Source organism: Haliaeetus albicilla, chromosome 3 (genome assembly GCF_947461875.1).
Source record: "Haliaeetus albicilla chromosome 3, bHalAlb1.1, whole genome shotgun sequence".
NCBI lineage: Eukaryota > Metazoa > Chordata > Aves > Accipitriformes > Accipitridae > Haliaeetus > Haliaeetus albicilla.
The window spans coordinates 26,842,525-26,869,203 of record NC_091485.1 but is presented as its reverse complement, the minus strand read 5'-3'; the positions used below and the strand labels follow the sequence as shown (position 1 = coordinate 26,869,203).

The following is a 26,679-nucleotide window of genomic DNA, read 5'->3' as shown; positions in this document are numbered from 1 at the left end:
TACATGAGATACTGAAATGATGTCGTGTTGTTCCTTGACTCTTAGGATGGTCTCAGTATCTGATGAGTCTGATGGACCTCTTGTGGCTTTCAAACACATTTTCAGGTGCTCATGGGCTTTTCACACCTAGCTTTATGTCTCTCAACTGAACCTGACTGGACTGGCCTCCTCCTTGATAGGGCTTTAAAAGCAAATTGTAATACTGTTCTGTGTGATGTCCTGTGTGTTATTTTTTTCTCCATTCCTTTCTTACATGCTTACTGGACCAGACTGAACCCTTCTAGGGTCTGTTGGTATGGCTGACATCCTCAGCTGCAAATGGGAGTCAGATGAGACTGTGTATGTTTTAGATGTGTGCTCTGATTATGAAGTTCAGTGCAACATTTTAGGAGCTTTGCTCACATGTCTTTCTGGGGCTCTCCCAGGGCATGCCCTGCTTGTATAAGAGGCAGCATGTAGTGGCAGCCATGGCTGTCCCTAGAACCCAAAGCAATCTAGTCATGTCAGGGTGGCACAGGGCCAAGCTAATGATGGGCAAGATTTTTATTAGCTTTGGGCAGGTCCTACAAACAGAGATACACTGCTTCTGGAAATACAGCGAACAGCACCGCTCGGTGTGGCCATACCATCTTGGGCCAGGGCTGGATTGAGGGCCATCTCTATCCTCCTGCAGTGGGTACTGTAGATGCACTGTCAGGATCTACATATAGCAAGGTCCTTGACTAGCCCATCTTCTGGTGGTATTGAGGTCTCCAGGCATGGTCAGGGTTCCCATGCACTATGCAGTAGAGAAGTGACACACCCCTGTGGCTGAGGGCCTCAGGGTTTATTCTGAGGGCCACCTTTACCTGACTCTCAAACAGCACATGCAAGAAGAGAGGTGTCTGTGATGAGGCCTCTTGTGGCTAAAGTGATGGAATGTGGCATTTGGCAGTTTATTTCTTTGGTAAATCACAGCTCTGTGCCTCAGCTTCCTCTTTTGTAAAATGGGGTTAATGATACTGTCCTCCTTGTTAAAAGGCTCTTGGTATATGCTGATGAAAATACTCACAAAATGTTATTAAGCTGTGTATGAACATAGAAGCTAGGTTTTATTATTGCTATTACTTTCCCAAACATGTGTTTGCATTGGAATTTCCATCTCGTGCTTAGTGCAGATAAGTACTGAAATATATTTATGCAATAAGAATAGTAAGGGAAGAAAGAGCTATACTTCTGACATGCTAAAAAGTGGCTAAATCAAAGTTTAGCTCCTTGGGAATTAAGCAGCTGAATTACAAGCACCTTAATAGGAGGTTCATAATATAAATTCTTGGAGATCACTGAGTACAGAAGAACATTCTGGGCGTTTCTGTCTCTGCTATGTAATCTAGGAGATAGTAAAGTGTGTTGGGCAGCACAGCATATTCAGAGAGTTGGGATAACCTCAGGACTCACATGAGGCTTATGAAAGAGAGAGGATTATTCTCAGAAGTCCAAATTGAACTTTGTAGTCAAGTTTGTAGACGTACGATGTAGGATGTAGGGCCTTCATCAGCTGCTTCGTTGTGCTGCAGCTACCCCCTCCCCAAACGCTGCAAGCTGCTAGCTGAGCATAAGCACAAGCAATGTCTTGAGGTGTTTGCCAAAGAGCATCCTAAAGAATGTCCTCTTCGGTCTCATGTCTGAGGACTGAAATAAGGACCAGGTTTCTCATATGAAATCATCTCAGCCTGTGTTGCCAGGGAGAGGGCAGGTTCTGGACCGAGCAAAAGACAATATTACAAAAGCATGAAATGCCCACATTACTACTGCAGTGTTGCACAGAGCACTGTAGGTGGGTACACTCCCTTTTATATTCTGTGTGTGCTGAAGGTGGCAGTCAGGGAAGGTGAGGTTGGTTGAGTTTCTTTTTCCCATATCCAAAGTAGTATTTTTTTCTCCATCTTGCTGAGAGCTACTCTCAGTTTTACCCCTCTAGTGCCGTTAAAAAAAAAATTAGCCAGCATACGCAAATTAATCAAACCTAACAGTTTGCTACTCTTAAACCTGCTAGAAGAGCTCTTTCATGGTTGACTGGGTGGCTCAGGAGGTTACTAAGGGGAGATACTTTTTCTTCCCTTAGTCACCTGTTTGAGTCTTTTCCAAGCTAAATAATAATACTCATTATGCAATCGCATATGTTTGTGTCTCTGTTAAATGAGTTGTGCTTTCTTCAGATCTTCAGGGACAAGAGCATATCAAACAGGCATTTTCAAAGTGACCTTTATCTCCTTTTCCTCAGTGACCTACCACCCTATGACTGCTTGCATTTCTCAGTTCAAACACCTTTCCTCATAGAAAGCAAGGCTCACAAGTTTGCATTTCCCAGGCTTATTGATGAGGTGGTATGTTTTTATTGTTGAAATTGTGTATATTCTCAAGGTAGCTTAACTGCTCTATACCTAAGTTCCTTCAGAACTCTTAGTTCTTAGTTATATACCATGTGCACAATGCATATTCCTTTTATTTTTCTGGGTTTTGTGCTTAGTTTTTTCCCCCTTCTAAAACATAATTTTTGATGTCTTGTTTGCCTGACAGTTTCACAGGTAGATTAGCTGAAAGAAGTAGGTCAGGACTGAAATCAAAGAACAATAGGACTGGAAGATCCTGAGGAAATTAGTCCAGGTCCTGCCATGAGGCTGGATCATGCATATGTAGACAATCCCTGCTTGTTGTTTTTTGGCTTGCCTTTGGAAACTTCAAGGGATGGGGTCCCAGAACTTGCTAAGGAAGCTAAGCTTCTGTGTTTAGTTATCCTGAAATTTAGACTCTATCTGACCTGAGACTGCTCTGCTGCAAAAAAAATACATTGCTTCATTTTTGTTCACTCTGGAAATTCATCGTTTTGTCTTTGATGCAACCATGTATGTATTTGAACTGCTCTATCCCTGCTTGTGGTCTTCCCTTTTCAGCCTACATGAATTAGATTCTTTCAGCTTTTCTTGACTTCTCCTGCTTGGTACACCTCTTCTCCATTTTGTTGATTTCTTCAATTAGATATCTATTGAATCCACTTTGTGATGAATACTGACGGGAACAAATCTGTTAGTGTCTTAGAGAGTTACTCTCTTTAATTAGTCCCGTGACAATGTGATAGTTCATGGATCCCAATGATTTTCTTACAGATCTTTTCTTCATCTTACCTTTTACTATACAGGATATGTTCCTGCATTTTGCTTCTACTTGGGATGACCATTTGGCCAAAATAACTCCAAACCTGTGCTATTTAACCATGATACTTTCCCTCACATTTCCCTTCCTCTTCTGCTATAAAATATGTACGTGTTCTGTGATGATGTTATCATAGATTTTATATTGTAATAGCCCTGTAGGTGATAACGTTTTTCACCATATGAAAACACCACTGTAGTGTTTTGTGTTTAAAAGGTGAGAAACAGTAGGGTTCAGTAGTTATATGTATTTTGAGAGGCTTATTTCAGAAAAGCTTATGCAACTAAAATATTTTAATACGATAAAAAGAACTTCAGCCTATTTTTAATGAAGAAAGAGCAGAGCTCATTTTTCAGATTTCGCCAGTTTGGCATTTATCAAGGCCTGTATGAGTTGTAAGGAAGTACAACTCATAATTCCTTCATAAGTGTCTCATTTGAGAAAGTAAATGCATGGTGAGCAGTAAGAAGTAGAATGCACTGGTGTGTTATTTTTAGGGACAGAAAAGCACAATAATTGCAATGGAACTAACCTTGCCCACTTTAAAATCACCAAATGCAGGAACTGAGCAGAAAGTAGAATTTAAGTAGTAGGTATGTAATTAATACATTTATGTTTGTGTTGCAGATGCATGTAATTTATATACAACTAAGCAAAAATATTAAAGCCCATTTTCCCTTTTTCCTTTTTGTGTGCACATACAAAACATTAAATTTAAAGAGCTGTACTCCATTAACTGCTAAGATTCACAATTGTTTCTAGAACACTGAAAGTAGCTCTTGCAATGATAATTGTAAAATGTAAAGTAAGAGCAAACAGGTTCGCATTTAGTATAATGATTAGATAACTAGGGAAAAAACAGCTATTATGTGTTCTTGGACCACAGTGGAGGTAGAAAGCAAGAAAAGTATGTGGTGTGACTGCATATTATTAAAAATGTAACACTTTATATTTACTTTGCACTTAAAAATTTGAATGATCTGACTAACAGAAACAGACAATCTAATACAAATGGTTTGGAATACATTAAAAATGTATACAAGACAAATCGCTATTTTATAATCGTTCAGCAATGTAGTAAATTTGCACTGCAGGTTTGATTCATAACAAATTTGCATAACATTTATGTGGGGTTTTCATTGTGCTAATACAGTTCTTTTAGCCACTTCTTATGTGTGCTACTGTTCTATTATATACCTTTGGGGGTACTTGAAAAAAAGGGAGAGTGGGGGATGGGAGTTAGCGGGAAGAATATGACAGAGTTGTAAGATGAAGGTTTGTAATCACAGAAATGAAAAGCTAGGAAAAATGGATTGAGAAGTGTATATAACTTAAAATTGAGGGAGGAGAGGAGAAAAGCATGTATTCTGGGCTCCCATGTGAATTACATTGTATAGTATTCACTTCGTCATTTAGGAGGGCGTGAGAGAAAGACAGGTATCAAGAGTGCATGGACCAAAGGGGCTTCCATGAACAGCTTTGTTAAATGAAGGTGCTTGTTAATATGCCTTGATTTGCATATGCTTTATATCCCCTAAATATTCTAGGGGCAAATGAATGTTTACATTGTATATTTTGCCTTTTAATATTGTAGCTCTTAATCCTCTTAATTCCTTTGCATTCAAAAGACCAATTTGGAAAAAGAAATGTGAATTTGCTTTAGGAGGAAATAGGAAATACAGAGGCGTGAGGAGAGAATAGGCATTAAAGAGTAGGTGGAATGGATCCATTTGAGAGAGGTCTCGTTTGACATTTCTACTATACCACCACCTTACTGCTGATGTGCAAAGACAGTAGTTCATTGAATAGGAATACATCTAAGTCCCAGCTGTGAAATGTCTGTGGTGAAAAGACAAACATATTTACCAGTATGCTTACAGCTGCTTTCCAATAACTTTTAGAATTCCACTTATCACCCACCACACCTCCCCAGTCTTAATCTCTTTTCTGTATTCATCTTTTCTTGCTGTAGCATCCACACAAATCAGACAAAGAATAAATGGATTGACCTGTACACAGAAGATCATAAACACAGATTTCATGCTGGTTTATTATCAACATCATTACTTAAAATCAGTTTTATATGTTCAGATAGCTTGTATAAATATTTATTACTTGCAATATTTTCATGTTGAATTTTAATAACCTAATGCAAAGTTTAAAAGTTAAGAGGTAAGCTAACTGGCCTGGCCAATGCACTAGTCAATGTATTTATGTACTGGTTTTGAGTAGGACGATGTTAACACACTGTCTGTGTACCTCATATTGAGCAATAGGTGAATGATATGTATTTGTTCCTTTGTTTAACAGAATTTGTAAATTCTTTTGGAGGGCAGTAACAGAATTTCTATGCTTGGTCACAAGGTACAATCTTAATAATTTTTTCTAGGTATTCTACGATGCCTAAATTCTCTCTTCCAGGCAGCTCCACTTCCTGTAGTTTATTCTCTCAGTTTGTTCAGATGTCGTGGTGGTTGTGCTGAATACAACTTCTGATGGCTAGATGGATAGCCTGGAGTCCTTCTGCCAAAGACCGTCATAAAGTTATGTTTGAGTTAGTTAAATGCAAGGTTTTTCAGCATCCTGAGTGAAGAGGAATGGCTTTTGATTTAGCCTGTCCTTCAGTGGTTTTGCATCATCTCTTCTGCAGCTGGGAAGGAGGAAACATGTTCCTCAAAACCGTGAGGTCAACACCCATGAAGTTCATTACAAGGGTTAAAAATAAAATCAGAGGCACACAGAAAATGTAGCATGTGGTCACTCTTTGTTTATCCTTGCTGAACAGAAAGGTTGCAGTCATCTGTTTAATTCAAAGCTCGATGAGAAGTGTGTAGTAGAAAGCATGTTTTTAGACTGTATTCTGCAGTTTGCTTTTTGGGATAATAGATGTAAATGTAGTGCAGTGATGATGATGTGAATGTGAAAACTGACAATGTGGGGAAGTAAATGAATTTATTCATTTGTGTAGGGAAAAGACCTCTGGTGAGCTTCATGATGGTGAAGTTAACAAAGCCGTAGATAGTAGCCTTCTCTGCTGTTGCCTTGAACTTAATGTTTTACTGAACAGCTTATAGGCAGCACAACTGTGTATTCTGAGCAAATACGTGGAGTGACTTGCTCAGTCAGACTGAAGTGATTGTAAAGAAGACCAGTAAATTTCATGTCTGAGAGAAACTGAAAAGCCCTCCCTAACAAGCAGTGCAGCCTATTCTAGCCATGCTGATGGTTCCTGTCCCAGCTGGGCAGTCACCTGCCTGTGCTTCCCTTAGACAGTTAGAGTGACCAGGGTGCCTCTTCCCTGCTTTTGGCAGTCTTTAACTGAAGAAGTAGATGTTCTGGACAGAATGAAGGATGGGAGATAAAAATCTAAGGGATGCCATTTCAGGTGGGATTGAGCTCCCCTAGCTTTTGAACCAGACACTTCCAGAAAACAGTTTGGCCCATCCTTAGAGACTAGAGATGTAGGGCCCAGTGAAGAGCCTCCACCTGTCTCCATTGACTAGAGTGCGAGCTGAGTCAATCTGCTGAGATTTGGCAAGGAACTGTTCATGGGTATTGCCAGTGACATTAAATTTCACCCTACAGATCAAGCTGTTTTGGGGACCTTCTGTGGAAGTGTTTCACAGGCATACTTTATTTCTCCCAGTATTTTAGTGAAGAGAGGAAGTGATTTCCCTGGCTGCGCCTCACCTAAAGGATCACAGTTTTGTAACTACGTATAAAATGATATTGTAGCCAAACCAAGAAAACTAGATGACACAGTTCATGAGTAACATCAAGAATTTGTAATTTACATTTAAAATGCCCCTTTAATATTTCCTTTCTCCTTTTTTGTTTCTTCATATGGTGAGGTACTTTTCTGAGCTATGATTGCTGACTTTCTTATACAAGAAGCAAAATCAGAAGAAGAGTATGTCCATTTGTCTCTGGACATGTAAAATATTCCTAATAGCTCCCTTCCTCCAACTTACAAAAATCTCTGTTTTTTCTAAAACTATTTTAATAATATGACTCATTAGAGAAGGTTTCCTTGCCATTAAAACTGCACACACTCAAAGCTGCTGTAAAATCATAAAGTAGGTAATGATGATGAGGCTGAAGTAAATTAGGTTTTTTGGTTGATATCAAAGTTGTAAATGTATTTTCTTGACTGCTGAATGACTGTAATAGTCACTTTACTCTTCGTGTTAACAAGGTGCTGGAGATTTGGTGCTCCGTGCTGTACATGATGCTGAATGGTTGAGAACAGGATGAGTGAAATTGATCTGTGTATGATAGGACTTGTCAGACTGCTAACCTGTAACAAACGGCTCAAGAACATGTTTGTGCAACTCAGTAGTAGCAATAGAGCATTTTAATGACACTTTTATCATATTCTTTATTTTGAGTTTTTGCAACTGTCATTTTAAAATAGGTTTTTATGCAGTTCCCATTGTAGTATGAATGTTTCCACTTTGAACATTCAACCCTGATTTGGGTTGTGGTTTTTTTGCAGTTGCAGGCTATATGCTTTTTTCGTTCAGAGGAAGAAATAGAGTGAAGAATGGAAGATACATAATTTAGCAATTTTTCAATAAATACAGGAAACCGTATGCAATGAATGTGTAATTTTTATGAATTGGAACCTTAAATCATAAATAAAATGTTAATTTGTAGACATGTGTAGTTGTGAAGCAGATGGAAAAATAGAAATGTGCTGGAAAAGTAGGTATTTGCAGAAGCTAATGAAGTTAATTGGTCTCATTTGGCTACACTGTTTTCCCAAACCCCCCAAAGACTGGGCTTTTTAATTCTTTAATTAAAAATGAGTAAGGTATGCTAATATTATAACCTTTATTTTTTTTTCTAGCTTTCTATATACATGCATCTTATTAATAGAATCACCCTTAGCAGTCCAATATTAGCAAGCACATTAGTAATCTGGAAGTTCTAAGGAGGGTGCCAATATTTTGAAACAATAATTAAAAAATTAGCAATCCATGAGTTAATATATGCTTCAAAACCCTAATCATTATTTCCTTTTCCTGTTTCTACATGATTACAAAGAAAGGATCTGTTTTTCTCCAATTTAGGGAATGTAAATTAAAGTACACAGAACAGTTTATGCTGTGAAAGGTTTTAATTTTACATAGGAATATTTAAACCAATTTTGATTAGCTGGGTTACGGGCTAAATCTGCAGTGAAATACTACATAATATCAGTGAACTGATACACAGCTACCTGAGTTCCCTTAAACTGTTTTTTTAACGGGAGGAAAATATTGGGAGCTATATATTCTCCTCCTTACTAATGGGCATTTGAAAAAAGAAGTTCAGTCCCTATACTCTAAGATGGCACTTGGGACTGTAGTCAACATAGCTGAATGTGCTGTAGCGTTTTGCAGGCAACTCGGGGATACCCACCACTGTAGCCCAGTCATCACTAACGTATCGCCTTGCTCTCGATTCCCTATGAAGTTTTCTGTATCTGGATGATTGAGTTTGAGCAACTACTTAAGGTTTCAAAGGATTTGGATAATGTTACACTGTAGGGTTGGAAATCTCTTTGAATACTGTGTTGCAAAGGGACAAAGACATAGTTTCAATGCATTTATTAGGCCCCTGCTGTAGGAGCGAGGAACAATAAACCATCTTTTTTAAGTTAAGAGATCTTGGAACAGGCCGCTCCAATAAATCCTGGGTTTAAGAAGTGAGGTACGTGCTGCAGTGCTGAAGTTGTTTATTCATCTGGAGTGTATTAGGCTCTTGATTAATAAGAAGACATCTGCAATTTTACATAAGAAACAGAGCGGGCAGTTTGGCAGTTGTAAATGGAAATTGGGAGAGAAGAGCCAAACCTATACAAAGTCGTTGTCTGCTCCTCGTTGCCACTGATCTTGGTAATAGTTATTATTATAGTGGTTAAAAATATACACATTGATAAAATGTTTCAATCTGAGGGGCTCAGCAGCTTTTTTTACAAGAACCACACATCTTTAAGAACTGGTAGCTTTTCAGACAGCTCTATAAAAATGAAAAGCTGTCTTTGTGTGCCTAATCTGATCTCACAGGTCTCACACTGAAGTCTGACAAAAGTAACGCATTTGAAGTCGATGAATTTACACTGATATAAGACTGATGTAAGGTAACATCAAGAATTAGTCTGCATCTCTCCAAAATGTGAGAGCAAAATCTTCAGTAGAGAAGCAGAATGCCTGTCAGAGACACACCTTTCATGGGAATAATCTTGCATCTAAATTTAAGAAGGCTTAAAACATCCAGCAAGTAAATTGGGCAAAAACTGTGTAAAGCCCAAAAAATAAACTGCTGCATAACACGTCAAGTGAGTGTGATTACTGAGAACTTCACTGAAAGCCAGTAGGGTTTGGGGGGGTGGTGTTTAGTTTCTTTTAAATGGAACGCTTAACTATGCAAGTACATAGTTTGGTGGAGAAAATAGAACTCAGCAGAGTTTCAGACAAATTGGTTCCCAGTTAGAAATTGATTGGGAGGGCCAGCAAACAAAGCATTAGTGGATTAATTTCAGGAAGTCACATGCATTGTTAATAATCCATAAAAGGGCAAATTCTGAACAATTGAACATCTCAAAAAAAAATGTTGATAATATGACTCAGATAGAAGATCAGCACTTCTTTCACTAGAAAAGGGCAAGTTAATTCTTGCCAAAATGATTGGGAGTACAGGAAATTTTCAATATTTAGTGTTGAAAACTTGACCAAAGCAATTTGATCCTCTTGGCACTGCGAGTTTAGTCAAAGTGTAAGGCGATGGTGAAAAAATGAGAGGAACTATAGAGACACATCTGAAAGTTTTCCACAGTCGGCTATAAAGCAGGACTTTACTAAGTTCAGAAAGTGGAGAATACACAGGAATCATTCTGATCATTTTGCAGGCCATCTATCTCCCTTTCATGACTCCATAAATATTTGTGGCAACTCTTAATAAGGAAATGTAGGATTAGCAAAACAATGCATGTTGGTTAGCCTTCAAGGCAGTTACAGCTGGAAGTGGGGAGCCATGCCATATGACCAAGCAGCTCTTTATGGATCTTCTGCAAGCAATTCTTGGGCCTGTGACAGCACCATTAAGCGTAGTTTAAGAAGTTGCTCTAACTATACCTGAACACACTGAGACTTGACATCCAACTACATAGTCAGCCACTATGGAGCTCATTGTAGCTGACCTGTGGGAGAGGTACGGTTTGGTCATTAGTGTCATCAAAAATGTGTTAACATATGTATTTCCTTTATCATACTGCTGGGCCAGCTGAGACCACCTCCTTCAATGCACTAGTGCTGCAGTTGTACCCTGCGAGATGCCTCCAGCCAGCCAGCCGGCTAACAGGGACGGAGCCAGGAGCAGTGCAGTCCCCAAGAGGAGTTCTCACTTTTGGAACTGATCTGCAAGTTTTGGCTCAGTTAACCTTGCAGACTTTTCTGGAAGAGTGACTTGAGAAATATGGGTTTGTTTATTTTTTATCTGGAATGAGTTAAAGACATAATTTACATCTCAGGGTCTTTGAGGAAATTTTTGGAAGAAGGGAAAGCTTTCTTTTTGGATGTGCCTTTATTTATTTTTATGTATGTATAAAGTACACATACACATTATTTTCCATATATATGTTTCATATATATATACTAGCTTTCTGAATAGTCACTTCAGAATGCATTTTGTATATGCAAGTTAGTGGTTAGGTATTCATACTTGGTTAAAAAAAAGTTTCATAATTAGTATAAAATAAAATCACAGTGTACTTTTGCTGAAAATATTTATTTGTGGGAAGTTAAAAAAATTCCTACAATACAAAGACTTTTTAAACATAACTTATTGAAGAGCAGGAACTGTCATGGTAGCATATAAATAGGGCAGATGGAGATAGCCCCTTGAGGCTATGGGACTTGAGTTAATAAACCTTGAAAAGTTACCATAATTTTCATTTTGTATTTTCCTCATGAACCCAAGTAATATAGCTCATTCGTTTTGAATATTACCACTGGACTCGCAGGCAATAAGTTTGATTCTCTTAAATGCTACATCTAACCAGATCCAGACCAAAGTTAAAATACTGGTCCCGTTAAAGTTAATAGCAAAATTCCATTGGCTTCAGTAGGGCCAGGATTTTATTCTGAGGCTAGATTTTAGTATATTACAGTATTTTGGTAACATAAGTCAAATGAAACAGCCTAGTGTTCAAAAGGTTGGCCAATTCTTTTTCTGCTGGTCCTCCTCTGTATCTGTTGGATGTGTCTGCTAATATTTCATTGACATAAATGACTTGCTAGAAGTTTCCTCAGTGTGTTCAGTACATCACCAGTATATCATGCCTGCCACACACAGAATATTAGCTTTTTTGCAATTAAATACATGGGGAAAGGGAGGAATGTAGTTGAGCTTACGAAAATGATTGCTTAGGGTTAAATTCTTCACAGAATATGAGTAGGAGCTTGTGATAAATCTAAGTCAGGGTCATGGATTCTTTTTAGCTCACATCATAAGATAATCAGAGGTGATACAAACTGCCTCTTCAGTGTAACATGGTTTTTAGCTTGTGAAGAAAGTTGGCAAATTGAAGTATTTCAGAGGCAGTGATTTTGTATCAAATAACGACAGAGATCTGGAAGTTTTCTGTGGAAATAAAGTGGTCCAATGTGGGGATGGTAAGCCTGGGCTAAAGTAGCAGACATTAGAGCCAAGGAACAAAAGCCAAGTATTTATGTAGAAAATTCAGGGAGAATACAGCCTTTCTTCAGCCTTCCCACTCTGTAAGTAGCAGACAGAGTATTGTACCACTGCACTCTAAAATCCCAGCTCACGACTGAATAAAACCAAGAAAACAGATCCTGCCGTAATAAAAACACATGTAAAATTCCTGGAAATGTTTCCTGTTACAGGCTGCCTGGTTAGTATAGGCTGCCTGCACATCGGTACAAAGTCAGCAATTGTCTGCTCTGATGTTGTTCACATTCCTTTTTGCCAGGAAGATGAAGATCAGACCGGAAGGTTATCGGTCTCCTTTGCAGCCATGTTGTGATCAGAAGGAGTAAAAAACTCATTGTCTTGATTGCATTTCAGATTGTTTTGTTTGGGTTTATGCCCATGAGATAAAAAGCCACAAAACAGGCTTTTTTTCTGCCATGGTAAAGGCCAGAGAAGAGGTTTTGCTTTGGAGTTGATACAGTGGTCCAAAAAATGTCCTGCAAGCCAGATCTAGTCCACAGCATGATTCTGCCTGGATTACCAATTTTTTGAAGTGACTCTGTGTTGGGACTGTAGCTCGGCAGGAACAGCTGTTACTGGCTCCTCCTGATGGTCGGGATGCTCCTGGTGCACCCTTCATTCCCCAGCTCTTCGCTCCTCAAGCTGCTACTGTGTCCATGTTGGAGGTGAGGGCTCCTGTCCTGTGACTGTGAAGCCTGGCCCAAGGAGGTGACCCAAAACTAGCATCTGGCCTAGAGCAGTTAAATGGTTGGACCAAATGGGTAATACCTTATCCCAAGATGAGTATTTGCTTTTTTCCACAATGTAGTCTTCCATTATATCTCCTTTTTTTTCTCTGTGTTTATGTGGGATGTGAAATATCAGGGAAGTTAGAGGTTGCAGTTCCATTAACAGGCTGGAGACATTACAATATAAGATATTTTCATTTGGTCTGCTATGAACTGTGCTTGCTTACAGGAGGTCTCAGTATATTTGCAGGCATGTAACATATGTCTTCAGTAGACATGTTTTACAGGAGTGAAACTGATTGTAGCACAATGCCTGCAAGACTGCAGAAAACGGGGGGGGGGGGGGGGGGGGGGGGGGGGGGGTGTCGCATTTAGACAACATGCCTTGAGGCTGCCTTCTTTAATGGGCATGAAATAAAGAAGCAGGAAGTGTTCTGGGATGTGGAAAGACACATTTTCAGGCTAGTACAGGATACAAGTTGGGAGTATTATTGACCAACATTGTAATGTTCCTTCCCCAGCAAGAAGGGCCCTAGTTCTACATCCTCGTGATGAATTTCCAGCTTATTTGAACAGTTTGCTTATTTACCTTGGCCAAAGACCACACTGCAGTCATCTGGGCTAGACTACTGTAATGTGCTCCTAATTGTTTCCCTTGAAATTGATCCGGAGCCTCTTTGGGGTGGAAAGCTGATATATTAAAAAATGCAGCCCCATCCATGTAGCTGTTCAAATTTTAATCCCCCAGTTCTTGGGCAGCAGCCCTGCACTCCATGTCCCTGTCTGGCAGTTGCTCGCAGTTGGACATAGACGGCTTTCTCTCCCTGGGCTGAGTCAGGCGCGGGCCGAAGGCAAGTCTTTTTTGTCCTCGGTTGTGGAACTCCCTGCCAGAGCCCCTTGCTGGCTGCCTTTAAGGCAAGCTGCAAGCCCTGTTTATTTCAGTTGGCCTATCCATGACTGTTTTATGGGCTCCCTACCTTTGTTTTTGCATCTGCTACCCTTTTGTTTTTCTCTTTCCTCTAACTAGTCAGGAATTGAATCTTTTGGGGCTGGCAGGTCCCTTTTGAGTTCTGTGTGTATAGCATATTGTAACATGCTATTAGATTTTGCTTTCTACTTTTACTGTTTTGCATTTGGCTCTTCATGCTACTTGGCTTGCAATTGGTGCTTTAGAAAAGATCAAATAAATATATAATTGTGTCAAGTCTTTGTGCAAGGTTAAATCCAGTATCCAAATATAGAAGAGTGTGTTTATGGGGAAACTTAGTACTGAGAGAATTAGAAAGAAAGCTCCAATTAGAAAGAAAGCTGATTCCATGCCGTTTGCAATGCCATGTTTTCTTTAAGAGAAAACTTCCACTGTAATTAGCAAGAAAGTGCAGCCTACCGGCCAATGCATTACCTAACACAGAGCCTGCTATTCAGTCTTAGAAATAGATTGTGCTTTTATATGCTCCTCTGGAGACTGACGATACTGTGAAGTCCAGTATCAGCAAAACAGAAGTCTAAACACAAGCAGAGTCAGGAAATCTTGTACAATAGAGGATAAATAGTGATTTCGTTCATTGGCCACTTTGTGAGGAAGCATGTAAATGTAATCGTGTAATACAATGGTCTGTGCTTCAAATACTAGAAATAAAGTGTCTTATTTTCCATCCCACATGAAATGATTTAACTGTTACATACATACCTGAACCCATGTGGATGATGTTATTTATGTTATGCTGGCTGCCAATGGATCAGCAGAAGTTCAGGTCTTTGTTCTAGAAACTGCACAGGAACCAGCAAAAAGATGTGCTTTACCTCACATTGAGATAAGTCTGATAACATCAACCAGGGGAATGAAATAAACAACTAGGAGGAAGAGGAAGTAGCAGCCAAGTGCTGTACAAAAAGCAAGGGTCTTAGTTCATATATTGTCATCTGAAAATGGTTTATGGGCACTAAAACAGAGGAGTGAACCCAGGGGTAAGGTCATGCTGCTTTGCTGAGCATTGGGAATCCAGGAAGTTACATGTCATCCACCTAAGGAAGTTCCAGTTGTAAAATACTGTCAAAACCCAAGATGTTTAGGGCAGCTTGGTCCTGCAAAACAGTAAAATTATTAATCACTTGACTAATCCACATTAATCAGTACAGCCTAGTAGCAAAATTATTAATCAGCTTGATGAACTGAGCAATCTTGCAAAGAAATGAGCCTACTTGGAATTTTAAAAGTGATAAAAGATAGAGTGTAAAACAAAATGACTGGAAAAGATGCAGAATCCCCTCAAAACCAACATTATCTCTCATCTCACTGTTTGCATTTCATCCATCTCCAACAAGACCAAAACTTGCATGCAGGCTGGTATTTGGAAAGCAAAGTATTTGTTCTCTGTGTGTGAGCAGAATGAATCTCTCCTTCCCACACACAAACACAGAGAGAAAAATAAAGCTAAATATAAAGGTAGATGTGTGAGAGGGGAAAGGAGAGTGAGTATTTGTTTCTCAATTGTGAGGAGAATTGTTGTTAGGCTTTTAAGAGTAAAACATGTAAATGAGTACAGAAACAGCATACAACCTTATCCAGAAATTTAAATGTGATCAGAACAAGTTAAGATATATTGGAAGATGGGGTAAGAGTCTTTGAGGCCTCAAGAAGCCTCAGGTGATTCAAGGGAATGACCTGGTGTGTATAGCACAGCCATCCCACTGAAGCAAGGAAAAATAAGGCAAAGGGTAGTAAACAAAGTTCGATCAGTATATTTCAGTACTGGAAGTAATAAATAATAATTGTTGGTGGGAGCTGAGTGCTTCACTGACAAGAACAACATGACAATAACTAACTCATCCCAGATGAAGAACAAAATCGATTTTTTTGTAGATACATGGATGGCTAATTGAAAACGTGTGAACATGAACAATTACAGAATACAGAGAAGGGTATTTCTGTTAGCTGTTAATGATATCTCCACTCCCTCAAAACGTATACTGTCCTCACATTCCCTTCAACGAGAGGCACAACTCTCTGCTGTCTTCAGACACTTGTGCCTTTTGTGGCTCTCCAGGCTGGAAATGTTCAGAACCTGAGGAAAAGGTGGCAGTGTTTCTGCCAAGGAAGGACCACCGCTTTCTAGAGCAGGTTGATGACACAGGCTATTGAGTCCTTACAGAGAATTGTTTGTCTTCTGGTTTTAGGTGGCTTTAATTCCTCCAAATTGCTCCTTGAATAATAGGAAAAAGGCAATTTGAATTTCAGTGACAGATTGGACATAACAGGTTGCAACTATTAGGTCTAATTTTACCATACTGAGAAATAAAATTGCCTAAACATAAACATCGATCACTGATGCAGTAAATTAATTTGTACAGAAAAAGTAGTTTAACTGCAGTGCACATTAAACATAGAAAATTTTCAAAATTACAGCTCTCTGAATTAATTTGTACACTTGTTTACTTGTTAAAAGCAAAGCGTAACTTCTTTTTCTTTTTTTTCCCTCCTCTTTGTGACTTCAAATTGTGAAAAGCGAGGGCAGTCATTGATTGTCCAAAAAAGACAGATAGAGCTCTACAGCTGTGGATGTAACTTAAGTTCTTTTTTTGTTTGTTTGTTTCTAAACAGGTTAATAGAATTACTAAAGACCTCTTTGAAGTCTTATTTCATTCTAGAGAGCAAATTCAGCATTTTAATAGGCTTGAATTATGTTTTGTTAAGAATTGGTGGTGTGAAGTAATTAAAAAATTTTACGATTTGGTTCAGCAATGAGTTTACATTCAAGTGTGTCCTCAGGCTTATTTAAACTGTTGAAATCTTCCAAACGGTTTCATGAAAAATGTCATATGTATTGTCATCCTTCTACTACAATCTCTTTTCAAAAAATCCACACATACTACTATCCCACATTTTAATATGGTATCTAGAGACTTAACATAGGTGCTGGCCAACTTTTCATTCTGGCAATAGCTATTTATAACATGCTTATTATTTTACAAAATTAAGAAGAACATGCCTTTCTTATTTTAAGCCACGGCTATAATGTTACTGATCATATGCAATCACAAGTGTGTATATAAGCTGTATAAAGGTTGCCTAAGTCACAGTGGAACAGGATCTGCCAATGCGGCTTATTTTGATGGTATCTGGTGTCTACTGTTTTCAAGGACAGTAGTTCGATTCAAACACAATTCTGATAAGTGGCAGGTTTTCATGTCTTTAATGCCCTGACAAGGGCATCACTCTCAAGAGAGGGAGGTGAAACCATTTGGATGAGAATTTCTTCCCCTCTCCTTTGTGCTGACACACCAAGATAATGGACAATTAATAGCCAACCTTCTCTGCAGGGAAAGTCTAGGGTTATCACTAATATAAAAGTGTTCATGAAGTGTTTGGACACAAAAGGGAGAGAAAAAATAAACATAAAAAAGTAGAAAGCAGGACCAGCACAAGGCTTAATGTTCAATTACATGTTTTTTCATCTGAAATTATGGTGAATGATTTTTCAGTAGCAGCAGCTGTAACTTGTTAGACCTGGTTCACTGCTTGTGACATCAGGCAAAGGACAAGAGGCATCTTACCATTTGTATCTTTTTTTGTGGTAAGTGAGAAAGCTGGCTTGTGTATTTCCTGGAGATACCAGTTAGCAGGGCTGACTGCTCTTAGTTACTAATTGTGTCCTGCTGTGAAGTTTACCCCGCTAGGATACGGAGGACAGATCTAAGTAAACTGCTTCTTCACCTTATCTTCTGATCCAAGAACAGGCTTGCAGGATGCTCTTTAGGCTCACCTTCAGTCTCATTGCTTCCATTTAGACCATATGTGGGATTACTTTCCTTTTCTGGCCCTCAGTGTGCACACTTATGCTTGCTCTGGGGGAAGGCTGGTTTACAGATTGTGAGTCTGTGCAGCTCTTGGGTTTTTTTCTCTGGGCAATCCCAGCAACTCTCAGATGCTCCCAGAACAGTCCGCTGCCCCTGAGGTCACCTGGAGAAGGAGTTGCTGGAGGTCAGCAGAGCACTGCTCACACTTACAAGTCAACAGGCAGACTGCCTTGGGGATTATTACAGTGGCTGTACCTGAGCACCAGATTTAGCAACTGATGATGTGATTGTGTGCCTCTGTTGTCCAAGTAAACAGAGAAAAGACATACAATGTTTCCTGAAGTTAGACAAACCCAAGATTAGTCTAAACTGAGAGTGGAACAGGTTAACTGATCTTTCTCTACCCTAAGCTTTCATTTGTCCCTAGCAGCACTGAGCTGTCAATACAGTGTACAGCTACTGATAAGTATGGGTTCTCCTCAGCCTGAAGAGATCTGTCTGATAAGATAAGATGGCCTTAAAAAAGAGAGAGAGAGAAAGTACGTTAACTGCTTTGACTGCAAAATACCCCCTGGTAGCCAGAGATAAGACACCTTGAGCTGCTCAGAAGACCTTAGACAGGATGTAAATGAAGCCAATAAAAAAAAAAAATCATTTCAAATCCAGCCGCTATTCTGCTCTACTCTTATTTCCAGCTCTGACAGCAGAAGGCTTAATTTACAGTACTTCACACCGGGCTTCCATTCTATACTGAGGAAGCTACAAAGCGTTGGTTTAGATACAGGCTTTAACAAAGCAGAGAACTCTTTATTTCTGGAGAGGCCTCTATTTCAGACAGTTAATCATGAGTTTCAGCAGGCTTTGGTGAATGGAAATTATACAGAAGAGAAGGAAAATGCTGCCTTTTGCAAAGAATTTCCCCTTCTTTTTTATAATTAAATCACCCAAATAAACCTGTATGAACATGAAAGGACTGAATGAAGCATATATATTTTAAATGCAACTCTTACTATGCAAAATTCCACATGGAAGGACTGATGTTCTGCAAGGTAGGAAGACAGTAGGTGTGACAGTTTACATGTGACAGCTTCATACTAGGATTTGGTCTTCTGACCATTCTGAACTGGGAAATTCATTAGGTTCCCCTTACATGCTAAACATCCTGTAAATTAGTGGAAGCCACGCACACCTACCAACCTCTGCCTGTCCCATGGTATAGACATCCACATGTGTTCCCATTCAAGTAACCTGGCGAAATGAGGGCCAGGGAGAAGGGGCTGTATAGTCTTGCACAGCATTTTGACTACAGTGAAAAGGTTCCTGAGACAAGTTGCCCCAGTGTGACTGTGCTGCACTAGCATGGGTGTAAGCATTTGTCTTGCCATTCTGAGCACTGACTTGGTTTAAAAACCAAGGTTACCTTTGCCTGGGGACATCACTTTTAACAGCTGTACAGCACATCTGCACTAACAACCAGATCTAAAAAAAGGAAGTCTAAAATGGGATGAAGATGGACTATAAGAAGCTAAATAGAATTGGTTATCTAAAACCTGCCGCTCTGGGTTCACCCCATTTTGGTAGGCACCTTTTTTTCATGAAAGGTTTCTCAGTTATCTGTGTTTTGGTCTATGTAAACTACCCTAGTGTCAGCATCTGGGTACCCGTTGCCTTTGATCAGCCTGATGCACAGAGAGCATCGTACTAAGCCCAGGACTCGGTGGGCACTTTCAGCGGAAAGTGCTGTGTTCCTGTCTTCCCTATATAGGGGCCAAGTAGGTAGAGTATTAAATGGCCTGAGCCTTGTTTCAGTTCCCTCAGCATTCTGAGGGGATTCAAAGCCACATTTCCTGCCTCTGAGCAGAGGGTCTTTGGTTGTGCAGAGGTCTCTTCCCATGGAAGCTGGACTTGCTGAAGCAAAGAGTATCCTATTCATAGGGCTGGTAGGAGCACCTATGGGAAGGAACTACTAACCTACAAGAAGGACACTCATTTAGTCCAGGGGTTCTTGCAGTCTGGAACTTGTGCTTAGGTTTATTTTTATTTTTATCCAGTGCTTCTTTAATGTATAAAGAGCCCAGTACTCCCCTCGCCCAGCTGAGTGCCCAACCTGCGAGGTTGCAGACCTTTTCCTGGTCCCCCTCCCGAGCCCCATGAATCCTGCTTTCTTTGCTTCTTAGGCTCCTGGAGACACCTAAGTCCCTTTGCAGATCTAGGTCCAGGAGTTTTCACCTGTGTAAATAAGACCGCCACCACATCTCTGTCATTCTAAGAAATAAGCAGTTCTGTGTTTATTTACTGTATTTAATTCTAGCACACTGTAAATTAACACTGATATGTTTTTGAAAGCGCTAACTGCCTGCATTGCTTTCGCCTGATCTTAATTTCCTTTTACTTCTCATTTCCTATGAAAAGTTTTGCGATCCTTGCCTGGGTTTCTTTCAGATGCAATTATTTACTCCCTTCTTTCTCCCCACCTTTCTTTTGGTTCTCCACACATTGCCTTCCTTCTTTTCTTTGTCCTAGTTTAGCCCCCTCCAAACTGTCTTGCTGGTGCTGTTCTGGTCTAGAGGCAATGAAGCAATGAATTGGGGTGGTTGAAATGTGGGCACAGGTGGGAAGGACAGGCATACATGATAAAAAAAGGAGGAAGGAGACCAAGTATGACGTACACCCACGGCAATCCCTGCAGACCTTCATGATCAAACTCTAGATTAACTGGAAGAAGGGCAATACTCAAACAAGGTGGTGCTTGACATCTCAGGGCTTTCTGCCTGCAAATTCTGCCCAGGGGCTCCATCTTTTGTCTGAGCCTCCAGCTAGGGAGGTTTTGCCAGCCTGCCCTTCTACCTGCAGGGTCCTGGGGCTGTGTGGGAATGGGGAATTGGAAGGCAGCTGTGAAGCAGGCTCTCCTTCAGCTCTTAGGGCCCGAGCTTCTAGACTGTTTGATTTTGGGAAGGAAAGAGAAAGAACAACACTTCTCTGACTTCAGACACACTCCTTATATTGTGGCCTGGGAAAGAAAGAAGCAGTCAACTCATTTTAATACCTGTATGCCAGTGGAAGGTTACTTTGATGACTGGGACTCCGTTATAGGGGCTGCTGTCCCTGAGACTTCTGTACACTTCAGCAGCTTTCAAAAGGAGCTGCAGCGCACGGGAAGATTGGAGGAAGAGGGTTTCTGGTCCTATTCATGGTGTTGCCTGGGGAGAGCATGACCCAGTGAAAGCAGAATGCAGAGGAAAGTATTGGAGTCCAGTGAGGAAGCTGAGCTGTTATCCCCTAGTCATTTGCTGTTCCTAATAAGCAGTACAAATACTGTTATCAGCACGACAAATTATAATGATTATTTTCTAGCAAAGACCTGATTGAATCACTACTTTCAGTACATGAGGTTGTTAATATACAGATTCTTGGGAGATCATTATTACGTGCAAGTTTGCTGGAGTGTTTGAATGGGTTTTTTGCTCTCCCATTATCTTGATTCTAAATGTAATTATTCTCAGGGTGATTTTTCTGACCCTAGTGTCAGATGGAACAAGCCTGGTGGTCTCTGACTCATACTGTACAAACAAACAAAAACAACTACTAAAAGAAACAGCAACTAAACAGCGGAAGAAATACAGTGTAAATGTGTTTGTCACATTTAAGCAGTGGACAAATGAGCTAATTTGAATCGCTTAGTGCTTGTATAGTCACAACTAAACAACCCCTGTAAATTAATTGTGTGACATGCGATTCCCAATTATGTAAAGCAGTATAATAAGCTTTGAGGATGGTGACTGTCATTAGTTATATGTACAGGACTGTGGAAATTACTTATTCTTTTTCTTTGCCTGGAGAGGCACAAAATACCGCTTCCTCAAACAAGCAGAGGGTAGCTCTGTTTCTTTCTAGTAGCAAATTGGGTTTTGTGTATGATTTGAAAGGTGGAGCAGAATGTGAACTGCTTACATTTTCTTTAATTTGGTTGTAGAAGATGGAATTCATTGGGCTCCGTCTGTTCAAATGAACTTTGAGCAACAATCAAGGAAAACATTTATGCTCCTCTCTACGTATGTAATAGTAATATGTCTTCTGAAGAAGACATAATGGAACTGGAGGCTTAGGTTACCTTAGGAGAGCAATACAGGAATGTTAACTACTTATGTAGGCATTAAAGGCATTTTATAAAAGCAAGCAGGTTTTTCCTGCGAGGTATTAAAGTGACTTATTTGTTGTTTCTAAGACCTGCCTTTCTTCTGGTTATGAAATTTAAAATGGGGAAACCTCCCTACCAGCTGTCTCAGTTCTTTTGGTCAGGAACCCCTGTATATTTCTCCCCCAGTAATCTTAACTGTTAGTGCATTTAATTGGTGCTCCCAAAGTGGTTTTGAAATATTGATAGATTTTAAAAAACATCTGTAAATTATAAATAATTTTTAAAGTTCACATTTCTCTTTTGAATGCCCATTACAGAGTATTAGTTTTCAAGCCATTTAATAAGTTATGAGACAAATGAGTGAGTTTAGTGTGGGGTCACTGATGTGAAAAAAATGTGATGGTTATATTAAAGTTGCAGCTTTTCCAAAACTATGTACATTCCTATTGAAAGTAAATGGAGAATATTATGTAATAATATATATTTTATTTAATGTGATTTTAAAGGTTAGCACTATCTACTAATTCTATTAAAAACTTCAAAACTGTAGTTTGTTTCAGTGACACATGTGTTAGGCCATCACTGAAGTCATGTTAATGTTTAAACACTATCCTTTGGTCTTCTAGTTATTTATATCTATTCAGCACACAGCAGAATAGTGTTTTATTTCAGCAATATCTAACCTCTTCATTTACTATTTATTCACACCTGCATATTCCCCTAAGATTCCTTATCTCATTTTCAAGGTAGCCCTGCAGACAATTAGTGGTGGTAATAATATAAAATGTGTCCAGCACTAAAACCTGAAATGGCCATTACAAGTAAACTATATGACATATAATAACCACTCCACTCAATTACCTGCACAAAAATGCAAAGATTTAAAACTGAGGAGCTCTATCATACATCCAGTTAACTGACCTACCTACCTGCTATTTAGTCCTTCCTTTCTTACAATTCAAATTCTATCTTGTAGAATGCCATCTGGTAAATTAGCAAAGCTGTATGTTTGTATATGTTGTCCATCCCTTTCAATATGTGTGTATGAGCACATACATGTGTACGCAGTGGTATATGAGCAGGTCTTTGGCTGGTGGTTGGACAGCAAACAATAACTACACAATAATTCAACGTGTACATGTACATTCATACTTCATGTGCCTGTGGCAGTACGTAGTAGATATGTTTATGTGCTGCTGCCTGGTATACTTGATTTGTCATTTTTACTATCTGTTTCCATCCTATGTAACCCGTTGTTACAAATTTTGTACCTGTTAAAGAAACCTTGCTATTCAGTACTTCAGATCGGGTCCTGGAGGATAGTTCTGTGACCAGTCTGCCATTGCCATTAAGGGCACAAAGTAGTGAGAACGTATCAGCAGGACCCGGAGCCAGGGGTGTCTGTCCAGCTAAACTGCTGGGCTTTCTCTTTGGTTGGGTCCAGCAGCTTAAGCATTTTGCCAGCTCTGTGTTCCAGGGAGAGAAAGGATTTTTCTTGCAGGGATGGCTCAGACCTGGGAGATACAGGTTCTGTTTCCTCCTTTGCACAGATTACATTTGTAACCTGAGGCAAACCGCTCCAGCTTGTCTGTGCCCCAGTTACTTGAGCAGCAAAATGGGGAAAATAGAAAATTGCTGCTTGCAGGATGTTGAAAATATTAATTTGTTCGTCTTTGTAAACTCTGTTCTATCACAGGAACCTTATGTATTATGGCACATAAAAGTTTCCTGACATTTGCTTTAGGAATGTGGCCATTTGTCTAGTGGCAGCAAAACCATGTTTAAATCATACAGAAAAATAAGGCATGATAAAGCAAGTGCCCTGAAGTGTATTCCAGCCAAAGCATGCATATGTCATAAACCTTCCTGGTAACTAAGTGACGTTTTTCTGAAGCAGTACTGTTAATTCAGTCAGCGGCACTAGGGATAAGATCACTTTTAAGACCTCACGGCTACTGGGGTTGGCACATGAGTGGCTGGCTGCTAACTCCACAGAGGTGCTTTTGTGCTCTGATGCTTCCCCCTTCCTCCCTCCCCTTTTGTGGGATAACTCCTTCTGGTATTACTTCACTTTTCTGTTAGTGAGCACTTTCCCCCATAAACATGACTGAACAGGTGTTACTGTGCTACTAACTGAGTTTCCAGCTGTCCTCCTCCAACACAGACCAGGCAAAATCTGTTGTTTCGTCCTATTAGACAGACTAGAGAACTATCAAGCCTGAGATGGAGGTCTTCCTCGCAGGATATGGTAGTTTTGTTGCCAGAAGATGGTCAGGAAGGCCTGGCTGGCTAACAAAGACAGTCCTTCAGCTGCTGGGTGTAGTTCCAGTTTTGCATCCCCTTTGGCAGCAGCACAGAGACTGCTGCAGTGTGGCCAGCCAGCAAAATTAGGAAATAAGGACCTCTTTTATTTACTCAGGCTGCTGAATCATGGGCATTCCTGTCTGCTTGGAGAAAAGTCAGGCAGCTCTACTTTCCACTGGAAGTCTCAGGAGTGCTTGGTACTTTCATCTCAGAGTGTTCACACACTTGTTTTAATGCGCTTTATGGAAATGGTGAAACTCAGCAAGTACAGTTGGTGTAGAAAAACATCTGCACTAACTATTCACACACATTTGCATCTTTAAATAGACTTTTAGGCCTTGTAGCTGATTTTCAGCAAAGTTTTTTGGTTGTGAGTGCTAGAGCTTTCTTAGAGTCAGCGAGTGTGAAGTGACTGGTTCCAAAAATTAAAAATTTACATGGACATGCTAAGTGCATCACATTGAAACTCAGAGTACTTGCCATAACACAGAAAAGGCATTTACAGTAAGTAGCACTTAGTGAATGCAGAAGGAAAAAAAAATAAGTCAATACAGAAAATATATTTTAAAACTCCATAAACACTCTGTTGAATACCTGGAGCCCTATTCTGCCTCAGATAGTTGTGTACCACTCCTGGGGACTTGTATGTGTGCATCTGAATTAGGTCCAGAGTATTTTAAAACAGCTTGTTATAACATTAAAAATCAGTATTTGTAATGTTGACATAGCTCGGTGGGTAGATGTCTGCAGATTTATATACACATGGCTGTATGCAGAGTAGCAGCAAACTGTATTTTCTATGCGAGTGATCAGCAAAAAGGGGTTTGCAGTCCTTTACCCCGACAGCAGGTCAAACTTTGCGCCCGACCCAGAGTCGGCTCTGTGGTAAGTGCCCCTGGGAAAGCGGGAGTGGAGTCCACATCCCGAGCCTGCTGGTTAGCTGCGGGGACCTTCCGTTTAGCTCCTCCATCAGGCTTTAAGTGCCTAGGTCAGCTTGCCTAACGCCTGTGCACACGGAGTAGCCTCAGCGCGGGGTAGCAAGCCGTGGATCGCTGCCATTTTGAAGGAGATGCTCTTGATGGTTGCACATTAATTTTATGGGGCAGCATCTTTGTGGGGAAGGGTGGGCAGTGCCATCACTCACATCCTGCTGTAGCAGTAGTTACCCTTAGTCCAGATTTCCTTCTTGATCGCTGACCCCGGATCCATTCCTAGACAGCCCCTAAGCTCCCCGAGTGCATTAGTCCATGGCACACAATGTTCCTGGTGTTCCGGATGGAGTCTGCACAGCAAAAGTCACTGCAGCGAAACGTTTCCCTTGTCGCAGAAGGAAGGTTTCAGAAGTCCTTCTGCGGGTCGCTGGTGGCCGAGAGGCCTGCCTTTGGGAACCTTTTGTGTGAGCGCAGCCCAGGGGCCCTCCTTCCGCAGCACGGTGGCCGGCTGCCGCTGCCCCTTCCATGCCGGCTCTCCCCCGCCCCGCCGTGCCGGGGGGAAGCCGGAGAAACGCGGTGGCCGCATTGTTAGGCTCGTACTCAGGAAAATCCTGTTGTCCTCTGCCGTGCGCTGTGCGGAATTCCCCCTGCCTTGCTGCTTCTTCAGCAGCTCTGAGAGAGTGAGAGATTTTCACATTTAAGTTAAAAGGACACAAGTTGGACTCGTAAGTGGTTTACTCTTCTCCTTTTTGCACAAAGAGAATTACTCTGCAGAATCATTATGGTCTCGCATTAAAAAACCCAACAGCAAAGTGACACACAGAAACATTTATATTTGCCAGTTGGAAAGTAAGAACCGGCCCCGTGCTGTAGTTAACACTATTCCCCCTCCGCTTTTCTTACCTTGTATAAAAGCTAAAGGAGAGACCCCCAAAGCAAACAAGGAGAATTGGATGGGGGAAAGGGGCTGCCGTTGCTTATACCGTGGTCACACACAGTGCTTGATCCCGACCCTGCTGCCAGCCCAACAGCCCACTGAGATCCACGAGCCAGGGGGAATAGTTGTATAATAGGTAAAACTGGAAAGGCAGTGGCCACAAAAAGGAAGTGATTTACTGCTGTGTCAGTGATGGTACACTATTTATAACACTTACTATATATTCCTCTAAACATTTATACAATAATATATCATTTCTGCATAAGATATACATTTTAATACTAAATTTGGTTACAAAATATGTTGCCTAGGCAGTTGCAGACTATTTTTCTTCAGTCGGTTGCTTGACATAAATTCCTGTTTATCTGCCAGCAGTGGCTGTATGTCAGAAATATATTTGATTTTTAAAGGACAAAAGGTTTTTCCACTTCAAAGACCTGGCTGAAAATGTTCACTTAAAATAAAATTTAAAATGTGGCAAAAATTTTTTTGTGAATAGTTGTTCCACTGTTTTGATCGTTTTAAGTTGTAGAGTCAAACCCAGCAATTTGAAAGGGTAGTACACAGGTTTACATTGAAAGTCTCCTGTGAATATTGCAATCATTAATGTACCAACTTAAAAACTCACCTGGCTGGTATTACTTCATTGTGTGACAATGAGTAACTTTCCTTCAGTTCACTGGGAAGCATTTTAGCAGATGATAGTACTTTTGCTAGAAGGTAGAAATTTTAGTTTTCCATTTTTATCTTAAAAAATGGAACACCTTTGTTTTCAGTTCAAAGATGTGGCACTTGGGCTAGGGTTTGGGTTTGTTATTTAAATACATACCATTAGTGCAGATTCGTACATAGGTACATACAGATATATAGTGTGTGTGTGCACAATAGGTGTGTGTAATTTGTGAAACCCTCCTCTTCAAGATGTAAACAAGA

The 26,679-nt window shown here is 40.2% G+C and overlaps 1 protein-coding gene across 12 annotated transcripts in view; it reads left to right on the top strand.

Moving 5' to 3' along the window:
• Positions 1–26,679, top strand: part of ZNF521 (zinc finger protein 521) — a 232,610-nt gene that overhangs the window by 65,226 nt on the left and 140,705 nt on the right. The window lies entirely within an intron of this gene.